Source organism: Saccopteryx bilineata, chromosome 6 (genome assembly GCF_036850765.1).
Source record: "Saccopteryx bilineata isolate mSacBil1 chromosome 6, mSacBil1_pri_phased_curated, whole genome shotgun sequence".
NCBI lineage: Eukaryota > Metazoa > Chordata > Mammalia > Chiroptera > Emballonuridae > Saccopteryx > Saccopteryx bilineata.
The window spans coordinates 120,668,886-120,675,642 of record NC_089495.1 but is presented as its reverse complement, the minus strand read 5'-3'; the positions used below and the strand labels follow the sequence as shown (position 1 = coordinate 120,675,642).

General features: G+C 43.1%; 1 non-coding gene across 1 annotated transcript; it reads right to left on the bottom strand.

Moving 5' to 3' along the window:
* Positions 1-2,820: 2,820 nt before the first annotated feature.
* LOC136309822 (small nucleolar RNA SNORA44) lies at positions 2,821-2,949 on the bottom strand. Its single transcript, XR_010726458.1, has one exon. It is a non-coding gene; the product is annotated as a small nucleolar RNA SNORA44 (small nucleolar RNA).
* Between the last annotated feature and the right edge of the window lie 3,808 nt (positions 2,950-6,757).

Sequence of the window (6,757 nt, the reverse complement as noted above, 5' to 3'; positions counted from 1 at the left end):
CGCCGCGCTTTCCTCTCTGTCTCTCTCTTCCCCTCCCGCAGCCAAGGCTCCATTGGAGCAAAGATGGCCCGGGCGCTGGGGATGGCTCTGTGGCCTCTGCCTCAGGCGCTAGAGTGGCTCTGGTCACAACATGGCGACGCCCAGGATGGGCAGAGCATCGCCCCCTGGTGGGCAGAGCGTCGCCCCTGGTGGGCGTGCCGGGTGGATCCCGGTCAGGCGCATGCGGGAGTCTGTCTGACTGTCTCTCCCTGTTTCCAGCTTCAGAAAAATGGAAGAAAAAAAAAACAACTGACAATAGTCCTGCCTATACATCTGCTAAATTTCAATAATTCTTAGCATTTTAGAATATTAAACATACTACTAGAATTCCATTTATTTTTTTATTTTTATTTTTATTTTTGTATTTTTCTGAAGCTGGAAACGGGGAGAGACAGTCAGACAGACTCCCACATGCGCCCGACCGGGATCCACCCGCCACGCCCACCAGGGGGTGACGCTCTGCCCACCAGGGGGAGATGTTCTGCCCATCCAGGGGCATCGCTATGCCGCAACCAGAGCCACTCTAGCGCCTGAGGCAGAGGCCACAGAGCCATCCCCAGCACCCGGGCCATCTTTGCTCCAATGGAGCCTTGGCTGCAGGAGGGGAAGAGAGAGACAGAGAGGAAGGAGAGGGGGAGGGTTGGAGAAGCAGATGGGCGCTTCTCCTGTGTGCCTTGGCCGGGAATCAAACCCGGGACTTCTGCATGCCAGGCCGACCCTCTACCACTGAGCCAACCGGCCAGGGCCGACAAGCGATTATTGAACGCAGTAATTGCACTCTGAAAAATATGTTACTTAAACAAAAAGGAAAGAGAAGGAAGATTATCCCCTAGAATTATGTTACACAAAGCTTTATTTACTTTAAATTTCTTAAATACAGGAGAAGATAATTTGACTGCTGCAGACAGACATTGGGCAAAAAATAACAGTTCTAAGATTAATAAACCTGTGCATTATAAAAGTGAGTTGGATCAATAGGTACCTAGTGTAGTACAACATTGGGGAAGAGGGTTTGCATGTGTCATTGCAGAATCTGGTGAAGTTTTTTTGAGTTCTGCTTGCAGAATTAAACTAACAACATGAATAAGAACAATAGATTCTTTCCATATCTGCCCATTGCTGATATGGAAGAAATGAATTTCAAAAGAAGAAAATGCTACTAACTTGTTTTTAGCAATGATTGCTTTGGTATCAATTCTGGTAAGTAGAACTGAAAATTTTAGTTATTAGGCATATGTCCCTAATCCTCCATTAGGTAGAGCTATTCATTAGGAAAATAGTGCCTTTCCTATTTTTGTTAATGACTCTAATTGGCTTCCAGGACCTTTTAATGACAGAGGTCCCTTAGCACCTTTGGAAGAAGGCATGAAATTAGAAAATTATACAACAGGAGTTGAGGGATTACTTATAAATATAGGACATGAGCCACATTGTTTAAACATAGAAGCTCAAGCTTGGCTCTCTATTGTCAAAGATAACAGTAAAGGAGATGAAAAAAACACGTTTGTTACAAGGATATAGATTTAAAAATAATGCATCTGTACATAAAACGTCATAGATTAAAGCCCTCATAGCTCTGCCCAAGTTAAAGGGCAGGGTCCTGATTTAAGGTGGTAAGAACAATGGTTTAATTACAGCTGGTGATCAAGGTAATCATACTATCATACGGCATAGAGGAGGGATGTCACCTCAAGCTCCTCATAAAATTTGGTCCTATACAATATCATTTGTGGAAAGTAGCCATGGCATTTAAACATATGTCAGCGTAGAAAGGAGAAATCTAGAGAAATTATCCTTCTAATCATATTATGTTAATCTTTAAGAAAAATGAAACACATTTTATATCTGCTTGTGTTAGATTGCCTTATATGTTTATTATAGGTGAAACCCAAATAGACAGCTGAAAATTATTCAATAACTTACAATAAGTGTGCTTTTTATACATGTATTAATTCTTCTATTCTTTTTAATAAAAATAGTCAAAGTCTTCACATTTTAAGAAACTGAACAGGAGTCTGGATTCCAGTACAGATGCATCGGATGTGGCAGGGTTCCCCTTCCATGATGCTGTTACAACATCTTATTAAGTCCTTGAAGTGAACCAAGAGACTAGTTGGACTGATTATCACCATCATTATAGGACTAATAGCTGTAACCACTGCAGCTGCTGTATCTGGAGTTGCATTACATCAAAGTATACAGACTGTGGACTTTGTACAAAAATGGCATGAAGATTCTGAACAACTGTGGACTTCTCAATAACGTATAAATAGTAACATTAATACTATCTATAGTATTATACTATAAAAGTTTATTATACTATTAAAGTTAATGATTTAGAACAGACTATGATTATGTTTTTATTTTATTTTATTTTATTTTCATTTTTCTGAAGCTGGAAACAGGGAGAGACAGTCAGACAGACTCCCGCATGCGCCCGACCGGGATCCACCCGGCACGCCCACCATGGGGCAACGCTCTGCCCACCAGGGGGCGATGCTCTGCCCATCCTGGGCGTCGCCATGTTGTGACCAGAGCCACTATAGCGCCTGAGGCAGAGGCCGTGAGCCATCCCCAGTGCACAGGCCATTTCCGCTCCAATGGCCACTTGGCAGCAGGAGGGGAAGTGTGAGACAAAGAGGAAAGCGCGGCGGAGGGGTGGAGAAGCAAATGGGTGCTTCTCCTGTGTGCCCTGGCCAGGAATCGAACCCGGGTCCTCCGCACGCTAGGCCGATGCTCTACTGCTGAGCCAACCGGCCAGGGCTGTTTTTATTTTTTTTATACCACAGGAAAGGCGAGTGGCAGTGGCAGCTATTATGGTGACCTGAGCTGTCAAAGTCTCTCCAGGTTGCTCTCCTGCAGTTGGAGATCCCATGGCTACAACCAGCCACAGCCCTTGGAAACATGCTGTGATTATGTTAAAAGATTAAATTGTTAGCCTGCAAAGACAAATTAAGCTAAGATGTGATCAGAATGTAACTACTTTTTGTGTTACCCCTATTTCTTAAAATTGTACTTATTTCCATTAGGAAAATGTTAAAAAGCATTTGTTAAATCATGATAATGTAACTAAAAAAATCATTAAATTACAAAGACATATTCATGAAGCTTTTCAAAGAATATTAGAAATTCTAAGATGTCAACCTATATTGAAAGGATTAATGGATAATTTATCACAATTAAATCCTATTGAATATATTAAAGGATTTTGGGGATCCACTGTAGGACTTTTTATGATAGTATTAATTGTTTTCTTTTATATAGTCTGTCGACAAATCAAAACAAGAGAAATAAGGAATGAACGACAGAAGGCTGTGTTTTCTGTGGTGCTTCATAACATTCAGCATAAACAAAAAAGGGGAAATGTAGTGGAATAATCCATTGCATGGCCTTGGATGGGAACACAGCCTACAAGAAAAGAATGTTTTGCCAAGAGAATTGTTTTGTGACTCGAAGGCGGGTCACTGAAACAGGTCTATGTGACTAAAGGCAGTTGCTGGGCTTTTTTCTCAGTAAAACATTCTCATAAGATTTGTTTCTTTCAAGGTTATCCCTTGAGATAAGGAGAGGAATGTTGTGGGAACCATAGAAGCAATAGCAATTAATGCCTTTTGATATTGTATTGTTATTAAGCAATCATGCAGATGTATTCCATGTATCTTTAAGTAAAAATTATGCTTGATGCTATGCCAACTTCTCAGTAAACAAGCTTTTTGAAGTCTTGTGAATAAAAGTAGGACACAGCGTGAACTCGGGGCCATTTGTCTGAGCGAGCGGTGGTCCTTTGTTAGTATTTGATGATTTCGTCTGCTGATCTCTCTCTCTGCCCCCCTGACTCACAACAACATGTATTATAATCCATTCATTTCCTACTGCTCGTGTTCATGGTTGCGGGTGGCTGGAGCCAAGCACAGCTGTCCTCTGGGACAACACCAAATTTTTATTGGATAATGCCTAACGTACATAGGTCATTGTATGGCTCTCACGGAATTACAATTTAAAATATGTGGCATTCATGGCTTTCTCAGCCAAAAAGTTTCCTGACCCCTGGTTTAAGCCATGAGTTGGGGACATACCACTTTGTGGCAGACTTGGCCAATGCTTTTTTCTCCTGATATAGCTTCAGAGAGTCAAGCCCAATTTGCCTTCAGTTGGGAAGGGAGACAATGGACCTTTACAGTGTTACCCCAGGACTATTTATTTGCATAGCCCCACCTTGTGCCATGGGCTGGTGGCTGTGGGGAGAGGGACCTGGTGCTATTGCAGGGCTCTTCAGATGCATTAACTCCCAGCCTTATCTCCAGGCTGTTCTTGGGGCAGGAGCCTGAAGTGTCGGTGGTCCAGAGCAGTGAGTACCCTGGGATTTGGGCCAGGCACCCACGTTGTCTGCTTCCCAGCCTAATGTACTTCCTCCCCCAGCATATCTGTGCTTGTTTTTTTGAGGGGTCTTGGAGTGGTCAATTCTCTCAGTGTTGGTCTGTGAAAATGTCATAACTTTCCCTTCATCACAGAATGAAAGTTTAGCTGACACACAGTTGGGGCTAACCAGTGTTTCCTCTTAGCACTTTGTAAAAGGTGACTTTTGTTTTTCTTTTCTTTTTTTTTTTTTGTGCATTTGGGGACTGTCGGGAGCCGATCAACAACTGCTGGCTGACAAGGTCACAGCAGGAGAAGACCCACGACTGCTGGCTGACAAGGTCACAGCAGGAGAAGACCCACAAGTGCTGGCTGACAAGGTCACAGCAGAAGAAGATCAAAAACTGCTGATTGACAAAGTCACAGCAGAGAAGACCAATGGCTGCGGGGTGACAAAGTCACTGCAGTGAACAACAGCTGCGGGTTGACAAAGTCACCGCAAAGGAAAGGCACAACGATACTTCCCCCTTTAATCTTTTGAATTAATCTGGCCTTATATCCCCCCTTTTCTGGGTGTGTGCTATTATTTGTAGCACAGGGATAATAGTACCATGCTTTCCCTGTAGATTTGTAGTAATTTTTTTGGAAATGAGACAGAAGGTGTAAGTTCCACAGAAAAGCCTGTAAGCCCCTTGAACTGGGCTCATAAACATAAGAGGCTGGCTATGATATCCCTCATAAAGGGTTAAGTTTGTAGGAGAATTTCTTCTTATTAATCATGTTAGAAAGAATAAAGTTAGAACTTAACTAGTGTATGAATATAGTAAATTAATAAAGTTTAACTAGACATTAGAATCTTAGGTAAAGTGTAGTGGAGTGGCCTGTTGCGTGGCCTTGGATAGGAGTGCAGCTGGCAAGTAAAGAATGTTTTGTTGGCCCTGGCCGGTTGGCTCAGCGGTAGAGCGTCGGCCTAGCGTGAGGAGGACCTGGGTTCGATTCCCGGCCAGGGCACATAGGAGAAGCGCCCATTTGCTTCTCCACCCCTCCGCCGCACCTTCCTCTCTGTCTCTCTCTTCCCCTCCCGCAGCCAAGGCTCCATTGGAGCAAAAGATGGCCCGGGCGCTGGGGATGGCTCTGTGGCCTCTGCCCCAGGCGCTAGAGTGGCTCTGGTCGCAATATGGCGACACCCAGGAGGGTCGCAACATGGCGATGCCCAGGATGGGCAGAGCATCGCCCCCTGGTGGGCAGAGCGTCACCCCCTGGTGGGCGTGCCGGGTGGATCCCGGTCGGGCGCATGCGGGAGTCTGTCTGACTGTCTCTCCCTGTTTCCAGCTTCAGAAAAATGCAAAAAAAAAAAAAAAAAAAAAAAAAAAAAAGAATGTTTTGTTAAAAGACTTGTTTTGTCACTGAAGGCAGTTGCTGGGCTTTTCTCAGTAAAACATTCTCATGAGATTTTTGTATTTTCCAAGAATAAGGAGAGGAATGTGGTGGGATTCATAGCAGCAATAGCAACTAATGCCTTCTGATATTATGTTGCTACTAGCTATCTTGCAGGTGCACTCTATGTATCTTTAAGTAAAAGTTACTCTTAATACTATGTTAGTTTCTTAAATAGCAAGCCTTTTGTAGTCTTGTGGGAAAAGAATTAGGACACTGCATGAACTCAAGGCCATTTGCCTGAGCAAGCGGTGGTCCTTTTGCTAGTCCTTGATGATTTTGTCTGCTATCTCTCTCTGCGCCCTTTACTCACAACAACAGTAAAATAGAGTTATTAATTAGTACTAATCTTTTAGAAGTTTGTACCAATATTGTTATTACTATTCAAGTTATTGTATAACTATACTTCGAATAACTTACCACCTGACTTGTAGTTTATAGATATGAATTAACTGTTATCTAGAAATATGTAACCATAGTGAAACTAAAACAATGATGTACTCAAAATACCATGTTATTGTAACTTAGCGTGTGTGCATAAAAAGAAAGCTAGACCAGCATTTGGCAGAGATGCCTGGCAGTAAATGCTAACTAGAGAATAAAGAGAAAGAAAAGAATTCGGCTCTCTCACTCAATTTCGCTGATGCCATCTCTTCCTGTGGGACCCCTGGATCCCCCCCCCGGGGGGGCTGGACCTCAGCAGGGGATGAAGTCACCCCAAATCCCTCCATTTAATTTAGGGGTAAAGAAATGTTGTTGTCAATGTTATAATGTACTGCACCCCAGATTCTGAAAGGCACTGTACCTCATTTCATTGAATTCACGTAGAGACACCCAATCCAGATAAATTTTGAAGAGTTTTATTAGAGGAGGAGATTTATTAAATATGCCGGCTGCATATGGCTGCAGGCCCAAATTGTGCAGT